The sequence below is a fragment of the Panthera pardus genome, unplaced genomic scaffold, assembly GCF_024362965.1.
Source record: "Panthera pardus isolate Hobbes unplaced genomic scaffold, ASM2436296v1 HiC_scaffold_16, whole genome shotgun sequence".
Taxonomy (NCBI): Eukaryota; Metazoa; Chordata; class Mammalia; order Carnivora; family Felidae; genus Panthera; species Panthera pardus.
The window spans coordinates 115,594,990-115,609,710 of NW_026526721.1; the positions used below are offsets into that span (position 1 = coordinate 115,594,990).

Genomic DNA, 14,721 nt, shown 5'->3' on the forward strand with positions numbered 1-14,721 from the left:
TAATCAGTAGCCTGTTCAATTTCGACTATCCTCACTCATTAGTTTCCAAGAGAAAATGTTCTATCTTTCCTCAGATAGACTAGAAAATGAAGTTGCAAAGGAGAAGACTTCACTACAATTAAACTACAACTATTGACATTTGGCAAATATATGTCAGTGCCCAATGTATCTGTGTATACAAACAGACGCAATTCCTAAAGGAAGGAAATGCCACGTTCCAAAAACAAACAAACAAGCAAACACAAAACCTCACATGTTTATCTCCACAAACAGAATTCAGTTACACCTCATAACACAGATCTAAAAGGGGGTGGGGGCGACTGGGTGACTCGGTCAGTTGAACCTCTGACTCTTGGTTTCCACTCAGGTCGTGATCTCGTGGTTGCTAAGTTCAAGCTCCACCATCGGAGGGAATTCTGTCTGTCCCTCTCTCGTTGCCCCTCCCCCGCTCACGCTCTCTGTCTCTCAAAATAAATAAACTTCAAAAAAAAAAAAAGTAAAAATAAATAAATAAATAAATACATAAATACATAAATAAATAAAAGGGAGGTAGGAAGTTCCTCCTCTGAGCCAGAAAATCACAATTACAATCACCCCAAGTCATGGGTTACTGAAATGATCCATAGTGGGCAGACTGGAATTGTCAAATATGGAGATTTTCACCACTAAGCCAATTCTATCTTATGTCCTATGGCCTTTTCTCTACACAACCATTGTCAGCCAATAGGCGGGCACTGCAAGATCTCCTTTACACTCATCGCTCTTCGGAAATCTTTTCTAACTAACTTCATTCAGTCAACCATTAGGACGGTCAGTCAGACAACAAGCACTTATTGAATGTCTATCATGTAGCTGGCACCGTTTGCGCAGTGAAAATATATCGGCAAACAAAACATAAAAATGCTTACCCTCATGGAGCTTATATTCTAACCGCATCACATTTACTTTAAAGATATTTAAAAGTAGAGATGATGACAGCAGATGTTTGATAGAGATGAACACACAGAGTCACAGATACATCAACAGATACAATGGTTGGTACATAAGCACATAGTTATCCTGTATTTCCCAGGGCACTCAGAATTATATCACTAAAGAGTATGTTTGGGATATAAATCAAGTATGCTGCTTTCCAATTGTTTTCCTATAACATTATGTGTGCATGTTATCCTCATTATGGGCTTCCCCTGAGCAGAAAACATGTTCTTCATTTTCTTCATACTCTGTTCAGGGGGCAAGTTGTACAGTGCCCCCAAACAGACTATGAGTTCATTAACTGAGTGTTTGTTGAATAATACATTGCATTTATCCGGTGCTTTTTAACTTTTTAAAAGGCGCTTTGATGCACATTATCGTTATTAATATCACACACATATTCTTCCTCTAACGCTAGATCAAGAAGAAGACAGCGATTATAGTAAGGGTAATGGTGGTAACACAAATAGTATGTTTGAGACCACCAGCTTTGTTTGCTAAGAACCTGTCCAACATCATTACTGTTGTTGGCTTTTTGTTTTATGAATCTCGATGGAAGTTCAGACTCTAGAAAGTGCAGGCACCAGGAAGTTTAAAATCACAACAATAGAAGCAAGGCCCAGACAAAAAGTCACACCCAAGGGCACAGTCTAGGACTTCAATCAATGAGTTTTAAACTTCACGTTGTTAAAATGAAGATTCCCAATAACAGCCTAACCCAGAGATTCTCATTCTCATTCACTTAGAACTGAAGGCCAGGAATATGAATTTGTATAAACATCTGATGCAAGCCCCCTGAGAAATACTGGTCCAGAGAGAGCTTACCTGACTGCAAAGGCTGGGCTGGGGATAGTTAGTTAGTTAAATGAATGGCTTCCACAGCTTGGCATGGTCAGATATGGCTTGATATGAGAGACATACATACATACATCACAGCAGACATAACAAAGTGATAAGAAGAGCCATCATTTCTGAATGCTGTTACAAGAACCACTACTGCTAGAGATGTAGGACCAGGATCTAGTCCCATGGAGGAAAGAACTAGAATGCTTCGAATGCTCTAGTCTCATGGTACTGTCTAGGCTGGTTTGCATCCTTGGGGAGATTTGGGTTGCAGACAGGAAAATCCAGCATAGTGAGAACATGGAAGAAAACTGAGACGGAATGCCAATCTGGGCAGGATAGGTTGAGAGGAAGATAACTTGGCACTTTGAAGGATGTACTTATTCTTATCCCTGATATTCTAGAACTGGTTAGGAAATGGGGAAGGGCAACATAAGTCAAAACTGGAGGCCCACTGTAAAAACTCAAACCTGAAAATCATAATTCAATTCCAAGTTCCATAATGAATTACGTTATGAGGATGCTGTGTTTTCTACTTCCATAAGGAATGGCCCAGAAATGAAGTCTGAAGGGCAGATGTGTTATGGAAGGAGAAACAAGAGGCAGGAGTTAACCCTGAACTTCAAGAGTCTGTATTTCCCATAAGAAAAGTAGAAAAAGAAAAGCATTATGCTATAGCAAGAATCTCATTTTAAAATCTATAACTGTCATTATTTTCTCCACATACTGAGAAATGTTCTACCATAATCAATGCACAAAACGACCACAAGTAGAAAGTGACAACTAGACCTTTCCATAGATCTTGAAACATTTAGATGACAAACATTCAAGTAACTACAAGTTTAAATTATCAAGCAACATTTTTGCTGGCAAGGTGTTATGAATTCATATCTAATACATAGGGGTATATGGAAAAAATATTAGCATTTATTTAAACCAGAGGGAGTATTTTCATGTATGTAAAAACTGAAGTTGAAAGAGATTCACTGGCTTCTCCAAGGACATGCTTGGGTAGTAGTCCAGGATGATGCAAGTAAACTTTTATCTTTTTAATTTTTAATATAATTTCATTCCTTCTTTTGACTTCTCTACTGATAGATAGAAAAACACTTTAGTGGAGTTCTTCTTGACATTATCTTTTTCATTTTTGCTAGTTTATTAAGAAAAAATAAATATATACAGAAGTAGAGAATATTACCATAATCCCAGGTACCCATCTCCCTGCAATAAAAGTCTTGGTTCTTACACTCACTCATTCCCACCCCTCACCCAAGATTATTTGAAGCAAATTCCAGACATCACATAATTTCATACATAAATAGTTTGGCATAGAGCTCTAAAATATCAGTACTCTCTTTTGAAAAATCAACAACATATGGCTTCATGTGACTTAATGAGATAAGGAAACAATACATTTAAATCACAGTGCATAAATTCATATTTATTATTATATCAATAATTGGGGGATTACCTTGGGTGAAATAAAGCTGAAACCCAATGAATGCATTTAAGTGATAGTTTTTCAAGTACAATGATTTTTCCATACCAGTACAAGTTCATAGGATTTTTTTTTTCATTAAAAGATTCCTAGTCATCACTTTTCCCCAAATCAGAAACTTTTGAGTGAATTATTCTCACTCCATTATGACTACTAGACTCTGGAGATTATGAGATTTCCCACTTGAAGCTTCCATCTTCATTGATTACGATGATAATCAAGTGAATTATTCTTTTGCTCTTGATAACTACAGAGCTCCTTGATTCCAGTGGCTAATAAAGGCTCTGGTATTGGAAGCAAAACTGTTAAAAGGATCGAGAACAGCAGCTCAAAGCTCAGACCAAGCAGTGTTTCAGAAAAACATACTAGTTGACTTGAAAAAGCCACTCTGCTTTGTAGCAAACATTAAGAACTTATTAAATAATAAATATTTACATATTAAATAATAGGATGTCTAGGGTGTGCTTCAAAATAATTCTGGGGGAGAACGGTGGATGGAAATATAAACTGGGCTATTTGTTGATAGACGCTGAAGTTGGGTGATAAAGATTTATTACATTATTCTCTCTACTTTTGTATGTATTTGAAATTGCTCAATATTAAAACTTGTTACAAAAAGGATTAGAATCACATGACAATGACACAACAAAGTCCTCAAACACACTTTGTGACCCTTCCTGCTTCGATCAACTCATCCAAACAGCTAGAAAATACAAATCAAACTGATCTGAGTTGCGCCACTTTCCAAATGACCCAAAAACAGCACAAAGGGAAAAAAAAGGAATGTGAATAATATGTAATTGGACCAGTTACCTCTAATTCTTTGATTGGTTACAGGTTAGTCCTACTTTGAGCTTCTAAAGAACCTGATTGGAACCCTTTTCAGAAAACATGAATTATTTCTTAGTTTCATAGGGTGACTATCAAATGTTATAAAGTGGACATAAAATGTCCTTGGAAAATACTGCCAGAGAATCACATCAGCCTTAGGGGAAGGGAAAACATGGCTTAATATTTCAGAACAAAAAATAGTCTTGAAAAATTAGTCCTATGCTGACACTTTTATAGTGAATATTTTAAAAACTGAATTAAAATGAACAAAAGAACCATAATGAAAACAAACAAAAGATTTATTTGTTAGTGACAAAGGAATCTGTATTTAGATCAAACAAATAATAGAAAAGAGAGAAACCCTGCTCAATTCTATAAAGTGTAAATGTCCTGGTGACCAATCAGTGTTCTCTTTTCAGATATTTACCTAGAGTTGTCAGAACTTGGCGTCTGCTTGGTCTGACCCACTTCGACCATTAAAATGGACACCCTGGTTGCTGAAAAGCTCTGACCAGCCCCAGATCCCAGCATTCCCAGAGTTTAAGCCCATCCATGGGAGCCCAGGCTAGCGGACTACAGATGGGCACTTGGACAAAACTTCCCCCAAAAGACAAAGGCCTGGCAAGGATTCAGGCAGTGAGCTCACAACACCACTGCCACCATCCTGAGAAAGGTCTTCTGAAAATTTCATTTTACCTTAGGTTCTAGAGCAAGGAAGAGAAGAAGAGAAGAAGGAGGAGCTAAAGAGAAGGAAAAGGAGCAAAAGAGGGCATGAAGGAAAGAGAAAGAAAAAGCCGTGATATGACATTTTGTTCTGATTTTCTAAAGCAGCAAGTGACATCCAATATCTTCTAAAGAGAATCAAAAAGTAAAACATTCCCCAATTTTGTGTATGCCTCTCTTATGACAAGTACCATATTTTACCTTATATTTTGAATAACTGTGTATATTTCTCCTGTTATATGCCTGGAAGGAAGAAAGCATTTGAAATTTAATTTTGAAATGACATAGTCTCTATTAACAATAACTATACTTATCTCTAATGTTTGTCGGGGTAATTAATTAATCAATTAATTGGTCTAGTCAAGTGCAGTTAGCTGACAGGTAAGTAACAAGCAACAGCTGCAGAACCTGTGGATTGGATAATATACTCAATATATTTAGCTCTTCACACTGATCTAGCGAGGAGAGTGTGCAGGAGCATTGTGTTTTCCTCTTATTCTTGTTACTTACATGGTGGGATTTGTATCGCCTTCAAATATACATCTATTTGTATATGACCAGAACTTAGTTTACACTTCCTAAATTCATGCTCTTAAACATTTGAATTTAATAGTGTTTCCATCTCTTAAGCATCCTCTGCCCCTGTTTACGAAAATACTCCTTGTAAATCACATAAACAAAACACTGGAAATGTATTTTATTTCCTTTTCAAACTAAGAAGGAGAAAAAGAGGTTTCCTGTAGCCTTCCTTGTTTAGTAGAACACATTTCTGAAACAAGACTCTCAGGGGAAAAAAAAAAAACAAAAAACTTAACAATGAGGTTTTACAATAGGAATTGCTAGTTGATTTCATTTATATCCCAAATCAGTTAAGATTTCCCTGATTTATTTTTTTTCACAAATAAAAAGTTAAAAGCTTTGTTGTTGCTTTTTTTAATCCATAAGCAAGACTAAGTGAAATCACTACTTTGAGGACTACATAAAAATTTAGTGAGCATCTTGTCTAGGACACTGATTTCACAAGTGCAAATCTAAGAGCCAAGAATATCAACTGACTTCACGAGGTCAGCAAGTGAAATCATGTTTGAAGCAGCAGAAAAATCACATAACCTCCATAGGATATTGTCTAAATTGTACAAATCACTTATTTGAAGATATACACACATGCACATAATGACTTTCAAATGTGGCCCTTCAATTCAATTATTGCCTTAAATCTGTAAATATTTATTGATTCAGGAACTGTAATAATATTAGCTGACTTAAAAAAAATCTAATGAATATCCTAGGGTTTTTCTCAGCCAGGGTGTTATAAACATAGTCTGGAATATATCTTAGGCCTATAAATTTCAGCCTGCTGTACCAAAAATAGCAGAACTCTCTGGAAAGATTTGTAGTATATAAAAGTAGTAGTACGTAAAATAGAAAACAGCACCGAAGTTGTTGAATGCCAATTAACTGTTGTCCGCAACTCCAAATATTTTTTATTCCAGCTAACACACATTTTTGGAATTTTAAAGAAAAGTCTAGGTATAACAAGCCATAGAAATACATAATAATCATAGCAGAAAAAGTAAATGATGGACCCTGGACCTTTGTTTGTTTTTATTTCCCTAAATGAGGTTTCTTTTCATTTTTCTTTTTGTGTGCAGTTATCTCTTTTCTAATACATTTAATACACAATTCTTGGAAATTTTTATTGATGAATGCTTGTGGAATTTTGTACATTTACTAATGTGACTGTTTACACTTTTTAAAATTCTCCTTCACAAAGCTTTCAATACTGCAAATATATGTATCTGATGTATAAGAGTGAGCTCCATTTTTACTCATATTTTACAAAATAATTATTGCACACTTCTGAGAGATTGTATATATTTGTTAAATATTTACCACATAACTATTGGTTAAAAATAAATTATAAACTTGAGAATAAAATGGTCACCATCACAGTTCTGAGTCAAAAGCTGCCTGCAGGGCTCTAAAACTTCCAAAAGAAAAATTAAAGTTCGGTCAGTTGTTTTTCTGTCTGTGAAACACTAAACAAATTACCTGCCTTTCAAAATACTTTTCAGGATATTTCTACCTCCTATAGATATAACTAGAGAGGCTTTTCATTCTGGCCCTGTGGATCCTGACAAATACATTTTATATTCATATGTATGAAGATAATTTTATATTTTTGAGAGCTGCTACTTATTGGTCTTATGCAGTGATACATGTGAACTTTATTTTTATATACAGGATCTTTCAAACAGCTAATATAACAAGAGAATTGCAGAGAAATTATTTATGACAAGTAAGATAATATGCAAGACGCTTAAATTTGTGGATTATTGTTTCCACTCCTATAAAAATTGTCTTGATTCAAATGGGTTAGTTTAATTCTTACATAATTTCATTCTTTTTCCAGAAAATCACCTCACCATCACCTGTGGAATTCCATCATATATGGCATGATTTCTTTTTTCCTTTTGTAGAGAAGAGCCCAAGAGAGAATTCGTGCCACAGTGACCCTGCTGTGCCCTATGTTTATTCGGCAGTAATCCTCGGGGAAAGGATTTTGAAAATGTATTAGAGCTAGCACCGAGAACGAGTGTTATTTTGAAGAAGTTACTGCTCCTTAACATTCTATTTTAAGTAGATACTATAGGTGTGATTCCTTTTAAAACAAAAGAAAAAAGGAGAGCTGTGTTTGATTTTACAAATGGAAGGTTTTGTTCCTGATACCGAATGGCATTATTCATTTACCTTGGCCCTGTCGCTGTTTGATAGGGTTTTTTCCCCTCCTTTTCACTCAACAACAACAATAATAGTATCAGATCTCGGACTAAGAATCTGACGAAACAGAAAAGGGGATGTGAGCATCCTAGATCCAGCTTTATGAAGCAATGCCCACACACATCTCACCCCCTTGGTTGATAGAGATGATTAAGCTCCTCAAGCTTGAATCTACAGGGAAGTTGTAACCATGCAGTTCCCACATGAACAAATATTGGCGCTTCCACCAAGAATCCCCAAAACCAGTTACAAAGTGAAGAGCTCAAACCTACAAAAATGTGGACCCAGAGGGCAGACGGGACCACAAGAAGGTGCGAAGTTGGTAACTATGCTTTGAGAAACCGAAATATAGCCTGAATTATAGCTTGAGCTTTCTTTGCAATATTTACCATCTAATAATTAATGACGCCCACGCCGGGCGCCTTGTTGCCAGGACTGGGGTTCGGGCCACCGGGAGCCCCTGACGTCAGCGGCAGCGCGGCCTGCGTCAGGTCCCCCGAGCAGCCCCGAAGGTGGCCCCGACCGACCTACCGAGGCCTTGGGGGCTTCGGGGAGGGAGCCCCGGGCAGGGCTGGATGATATCCCAGAAGGGGCGAAAGAGGCTTTCCTCAAGCCAGCCAGTAAGTCACGTCGCATTTAGAACTTCAGGGTTCACGGCTCCGGGGTACTCGCAGGTACCCCAGAGTTGCGACCGGGTCCGGAGGCCCAAACCCAGGTGTAGGCTCCCGGGGCTAGACGAGGGTGGAGGCTGTAGAGAAGGGGGCCAAAGAAACTCGGAGCAAGTCTGTAAGCGGCAAGTGCTTCCTTCCTTCCACTCTTACAAGCATCAGCATTGTAGTAATCCCACCGACTCCCAAAAGTGGACCTTAAAATGAAATAGATCCACCGTTTCCACCTCAACTTGACACAACTCGGAAGTTGGTGGTCCCGGGCAGTGTCTCGCCCTTGCACCAGTAACTGGTGATCGCAGACTGGGTAGGAGGGTGCTGGGACCCGCCACTGGGGGAAAATGAACTCGATCTCTCAGTTAACTGGCCACAATCTTTCCTTTCTCCATCCTCTACCAACCTTTCCCTTCTTTCTCCATTCTCTTCTTAACTCTTAGACCATTTCTGCAACCTTCTCAAGCCTGCGGGGTTCTCAAGATTCTGGAAAGGTGTGATTTTTCCAAAGGGGGCCAGGACGTCTATCGTCTCCAAAAGTGTTCAACCGGCTCAGTTGCCCTTGTCCTAAGGGTCGGGAACCAGAATTTGGCGAGCCGTCGGCCTGTGCGTGGGGACGCTATCTACAAAACCCATTGTGGAGCAAGTCCTGTAGCTCTCATAGGCCCTGTCTGTATTTCTTCAACGTAGGCTCTTGGAGAATGACCTCTCTCCCCTAGATTCCTTATTTTTAACCTATCTTTTTTCCCCATGATAGTAAGTGCCTTTCTCGTTTAATTTTCCATCTTTTCATCTACACTCAGAGGACACCGAGGAATGGAGACAGAGCCTCTCTAAGCAAAGATAGGAGGCCAAAAACTGTTTCGTGTACGTTTTCCCCTGGATTAAATCCGCATCCCAGGAACCGCCCCTGCGTAGACCCAGCAAAACCCAGCGGCAGAACCCAGCACTCAGGTGCATAAAACGTATGCGTCTGCCTCTGCGATACTCTCCCCAGGACAGCAACGTGAAAAAGCCAGCGGTTAGAGGGTTGCCAGGTACAGAGCCAGAACACCGTTTCGCTTCGCCCTCCCCCTTCCACTCTTAGAGTGGCTGGAAACTTCGACAGGAGAGAATTTCTCCCCCCTTTCCAACTGACAACAGCGGGCTCTGCTATTGGGGGAAAGAAAAGAAAAGCATTTTCTGGCGGTACTCTTTTTTTTTTTTTTTTAAGTTCGAGCTTTAATGTGAACTTAGATATAATGACACCTTCCCGAATCAGTCAATAAATACCGCGGGAGCCGCCGCACCCTGCAAGTGGCCGCAGCAAAGTCCCCAACCTCTGCCCCATCCGTGCGGCCGCTGCGCTCCAGGCCAGGGTGCTTGGTAGCCAGCCTGCCTTCCCTTTCCGGGCTCCAACGTCTGGAGACAAATCGAACCAAATCAAATTGAGGGACGCGTCAACTTTGAAACGGCTTTAAAATCTGTGACTCCCTCCTCTGTGTGTGCCCCACTGCCTGGCGGATATAAATTGTCATACTCAAGTATCTCCACCGAGTAAAACAGCATCTCAAAATATACGAATCTCAAAAAAGGATTATTGCCCTAACTGCGCCGCTGCCTTCACAGTCTTGCTTAGTATTAGGATTTAACACAACAGAATTTATTAGAACGAATGATTAGCTTTATTTATAAGCATTTCGTCCAAGTGGTGACTTGGGAGATTTCAGGAATTATTCAGAGAAGGCTTTTTGGTTTTGTTTTGTTTATTTTTTAAGGAGCGAGGAATGTGTCTTTTACCCTGTGTCCTCCACTGCCCTTTTCAGGCAGCGATTGGCCCTCCTGACATTTGGTTAAGCCTCGGGACTTAAAAAGATCATTTCCTCGTACACTAATTTGAGCAAAATCTGGATTCAGAGTGTGGGTTTACACGCCCAGCTCGAATGTCTAATGTATCAAATCCTCGTTAACGAACGGCCCGCTCCGTGGCCGTGTCAGCCAAAGGTCAGTCCCGTGCAACAGGGCAGCACGGTTCAAAAGCACTCTTCCAGAGCCCTGCCTACCCCTCCCCCCCAAAATCCATCTTTCACGTTTCAATAATAGAGCACACGGAGTTCCAGCGAGAAACACCAAGGCTGCTTTTCTTTCTTTCCTTCTTTCTTCACATTAGTGACATGTAAACGATGGGTCCTAGGGCAACTACTGAAAAATTAAGTTTATTTTTTTTTTCCAGGGGAAGGGAGTGGAGTTAGTGGACAAGGTAATTGTCGAAATGTCCTCAAGAGGCACGTATATTTGAGAAGCGTGACTTAGAAATCTTCACTTAAAATAGTAACAACAACAACGACAAGGACTTCACAGCATTCGAATGAAACCTCTGAGTAAACTTTGTTGGAGACCTTAGGGATTAGAAACTGCTTTAGGGAAGGGACAGTTTCCCTCCCCCATACTCTCCCAACACACTCACTCACTCTCTCTCTCTCTCTCTCTCTCTCTCTCCTCTCGCTCTCGCTCTCTCTCTTTAGAGACCAGCAGAAAGCTTATTCTTAAAAGGTAGCTTTTGGTGTCCAGAGGGACAAAGAGGATCCAGGGGAGCGAGGCTGGACCCTTTTCGCTCCCGCCTCACTGGGGAGCCCCGCGACATTTCTCACTACCTTGAGGTCCTAGGCGTTCATACACACCAGCCGCAGAGGCCGGATTCGCGCGGCTACTCCAAACCAGCCCAACTTCTCAGCGCGCGCCTCGGGCCACGCGCGTGCACGAAGTCGCGGGCCCAGTCCGCTAGGAAGGTGGCAGGGCGGGGTGGGGGAAGAACGCGACTTACCAAGTCTGGGGTCTAGGTTTCGGGCAAGGTTGGCAGCAGACAGAAGCCGGGCAGATAGTCCTACCGGAGACGGGCAATATGGGCAGGGACTAAGGCGCGAGTGGGGGGGTGGGGGGGGGGGGGGAGGAAAGCGCCTGTCTGGTTTGGGGTCCATCTTGGCCCCGGCCAGCTCCACCGCCGTCGCCTCCGCAGACTAAACTCGGACTGACCCGGGGAGGCCACAGAGCCTGCCTCGCCTCCATCAGGCCAGAGCCTCTGGGCCTCTGGCGCCGACCCCGAGGCGCCGTGGGGTGGGGGGGTGGGGGGGGTGGGAGAAGCGTCCCCACTCTCTGGCCGGGGAGGAAGCAACCAAGTCGCAGGCACGGATGCTGGCGGCCAAGCTGAGCAGCCGGGCAAGTCCGTCGCGTCCGGCCGCTGGCTTGCAGACCCCGGCCCGCTCCCGCCTACGCCCCTCCCTTTCGTCAAGCCCCTCGCCAAATGAAAAGGGTTCTTTGGGCTTTGGCCTTTTGGGGAGGAACGCAGGAACCCACGCTGGGTTTGAGCTTTCTGCTCAGAGTGTGCCCGACACAGGTCTTCATCATTAGCATGGAGTCCGTGGAATCGCCCTCCCCATAACACGCTTAAACACAAAAGGACCCAAATCGCGAAGGGTTTCCTGTGAGGTGGCTCTTGTGGCAGGGGTTCAGTGGATCAAGGGATTTTGCACCCGGGACTAAACGTTGGACGGACGCTCTGGCCTCCGGGGACCTCAGACAAGAGAACCCCTTGCTCCAGCCCGTTCCGCCAAGTCCCTGGGTGTGGGAGTGAGGGGCTTCTGCCAGGCTTCTGTGGATCCAGGTCGTGCGGCTCTTCTCAAACCATCTTTGTATTATCGAACTCTGAGACCTAAAGGCTGGCAAAGAGAAAAGGCCTCGTCCTGGCAGGAACGTTTCCAAAACCCCTCTCGGCTGCACCCTTCAGCGGAAGACTTGGCGACTGGTGACTATCAGATGGAATGATGCTACGGCCCCCCATCAGAACTGGTAGGGTGAAGCTGGCCCTCAGTAAGACTGCAGTGGCACAAGGCCTCTCCTGTTGGCAGTGGAGGAAGCAAGAGGGATGGGTGTCATGGAATGGGTCCACCCGTTCAGTTAAAAGTAAAATCCAGAAGAGGATTAGAACCTGTGGCAGCCATTATCTGATGCCATGGGACCTAGGATTTTGACCAACACACTCAAAGACAGGACTCTATAGGCGTCTGAGAATAGAATGATCCAAGGGTCTTCCACCACCCCTCCCCTTTGTTTAAAAGCGTTGGTCACTCCACCAGACAGGTTATTCACTCGCTCTGGAACTGTCAGCACATTGGCCACAAAATGTCATGCACCGTGCAGAACCCCAAGAATGTCACCAGCGCCTGAACTCCGGATGCCTCTCAGCAAACCCTACACTTTCCAGGTCTCTCAGCCAGGGCAGTTCCTCCACTAGTCATCACATAAGCACGTTTGAGCTTAACAGAACTACATCAGCTCGTAGGCAAGCGAGCTGACGAGCATTATTTGGGAAGGGTCAAGTGAAAACCTTAGAGCGAGCTGCTGCTAAGCCCCTAAATGGGTAACTAGGGCTAGGGCACAGAAGGAGGAAGAGGGACCAGGAGAGAGAAAGGAAAGGGGGAGAGAAACAGACAGGGGGACATTCAGGCCTATATCTGGGCAAAGAAGTGGGCACTAGGAAACCCCTACTGCCTGCTCCCCCCTCCCGCCATCTCAGGCTTGGGTTCTGTCTATGAGCAGAGGGGAGAGTGCCTCGTCTAGGAGTTAAGGGATGAGAAGAGCCAGGATGCCAGCTTCCGGTTTGGGCGGGGACGGGAGGTGGAGGAATCCTCAGCGGACTTGGCTCTCGGCTGGGGCTCTCGCACCTCGCAGGCCCTCGGGGTAAGGGAGACTGCCTGGCCGGCTCAGCTTTCGGTTCTTTCTAAGTTCTGCGAGCTTAGGCTCGAGTCTACTCTGTCTGCCTGGCTTTGTGAACTCACTTAAACCAGCGCGGCTTGAAAACAAACACGTGCAGCTTCCTCGCCGCACTATTTTGGCAGCCCGGCCGGCGGCTTTCACAGGCCTGAGCCTCTGAGAGGTTCCCTCCGCAGCCCGCGTGGGCAAAGGCGCCTGCTGCATATTCATCAGCACGTGGAACCGCGGGCCGCGGGCCGCGCATGCGCACTGCGTTCCCAGACGCAGCCCCAGCCCACGGCAGCGACTTGGAAAGCGCCCCGCTGGCCTGCAGGGTGGCGCAAAGGGCCCCTCAAAAGCTGACCGCCTGGCCTTTGGTGGTGGTGCTGTGGGGAAGTCTTGCTGTTCCGCACCCTCCACCCGCGACGCACACGTCCACCCCCAACCCCTTGTGTTTATATATTTTCAGGAAATTCTCTAGGACAAAAATCTCCCTTGACACATAGACTCACCCACGCCATTCTCTTGGTTTTACCTTCCTCCACAACTCAGTTTGCTTTGCGAGAAGCTAGGGTTTTTCCGAGTGGACAGATGATTTTTAAAAAGGAATCAAGATGTGAGCTTCTCTCACTGTCTTTACGTCCTTATATTTTCTGTAGCTTAATGAAAATTGTTACACAAAGGATAGATTTGCTAAGGTATCTCGCCTTCAAACGTCTGGAGGCTTTTTTTTTTTTTTTAAAGATACGATTCCCATATGTTTATATCCACGCTTAAGAGTAGGCTGTAGGTGCTGTAGGTGAAAATATCACTGTGTAAGTTTCACAACCAGTGAATTTCCCTGCATTTACTAGAGATGCCCTGCAACCATTAGAGGCAGCCAAAATATTGTGGACAGTTGACAGTTTTAAGTCTGTAGCATCTTCGCTGCCAAACAATGTTATTTCCATACTGGATAGCTAACTCTTATTTCTCATTCTTGAGAAACCCACCTCCAATTTAACATCAATTGGAAACTTTATATTGTTCTAGCTCCTCCTCTAAAGTGGAAATAAACGTTAGGAACTAATGCCAGAATTCAGCTTGCATGGTATAAATAGTCCCTGGTTTGGCCTGGTCTTGTTGCCTCTTGCTTAGGCAGAGACTCTGGAGCAACCAGTCTTGCATAGATTAATGGAGAATATTGCCCATTCTCTGTGTATATTACACCATTATATTTGCAATAAACTTTGAAGAAAAGGCTCAAATGTGACATGTCATAGGAAGTTGTTAACATTTTTTCTTATTTCTAGCCCCAAACTAGTAATTGTCACTTGAAAAAAATATAAATAGGTATCCTTATAAAGTATTACTTTCTATACCCAACCAGTTTGAATGGATACATATTACTGATGGTGAATGAGGTGGTAAAAGCTGAAAGAGAGAGTACCATAGATAATGTGAACCTTTAGTGGCTTAACTGGCATAGATGGGATATATCTTTTCATTGACACTCTATTTTCAAAAATTCTAAAACCAGAGAGTGCTGTCAACTGTAACCATCTTTATGAAAGCAAGACTTTTTTTTTTTTTTTTTTTTTTTTTTTTTTTTGCCAATAATAACACAAGGTTCTAAGAACTACACTTGGTGCTAGGAGGAAGTGAGAACTCTATACCTAGAGAGGAGATAAATTTCTAATT

General features: G+C 42.9%; 2 long non-coding RNA genes across 3 annotated transcripts in view; one reads left to right on the top strand and one right to left on the bottom strand.

Moving 5' to 3' along the window:
• LOC109260679 (uncharacterized) overlaps nucleotides 1-11,395 on the bottom strand; it is a 93,269-nt gene extending 81,874 nt beyond the window's left edge. For both annotated transcript variants that reach the window (XR_002077111.2, XR_002077112.2), the window contains exon 1: nucleotides 11,117-11,395. This is a non-coding gene — a long non-coding RNA (uncharacterized LOC109260679). The remainder of the gene's footprint in view (nucleotides 1-11,116) is intronic.
• On the top strand, nucleotides 7,291-9,870 carry LOC109260684 (uncharacterized). The gene is made up of 2 exons (XR_002077114.2): nucleotides 7,291-7,962; nucleotides 8,757-9,870. It is a non-coding gene; the product is annotated as an uncharacterized LOC109260684 (long non-coding RNA).
• Nucleotides 11,396-14,721: the final 3,326 nt, after the last annotated feature.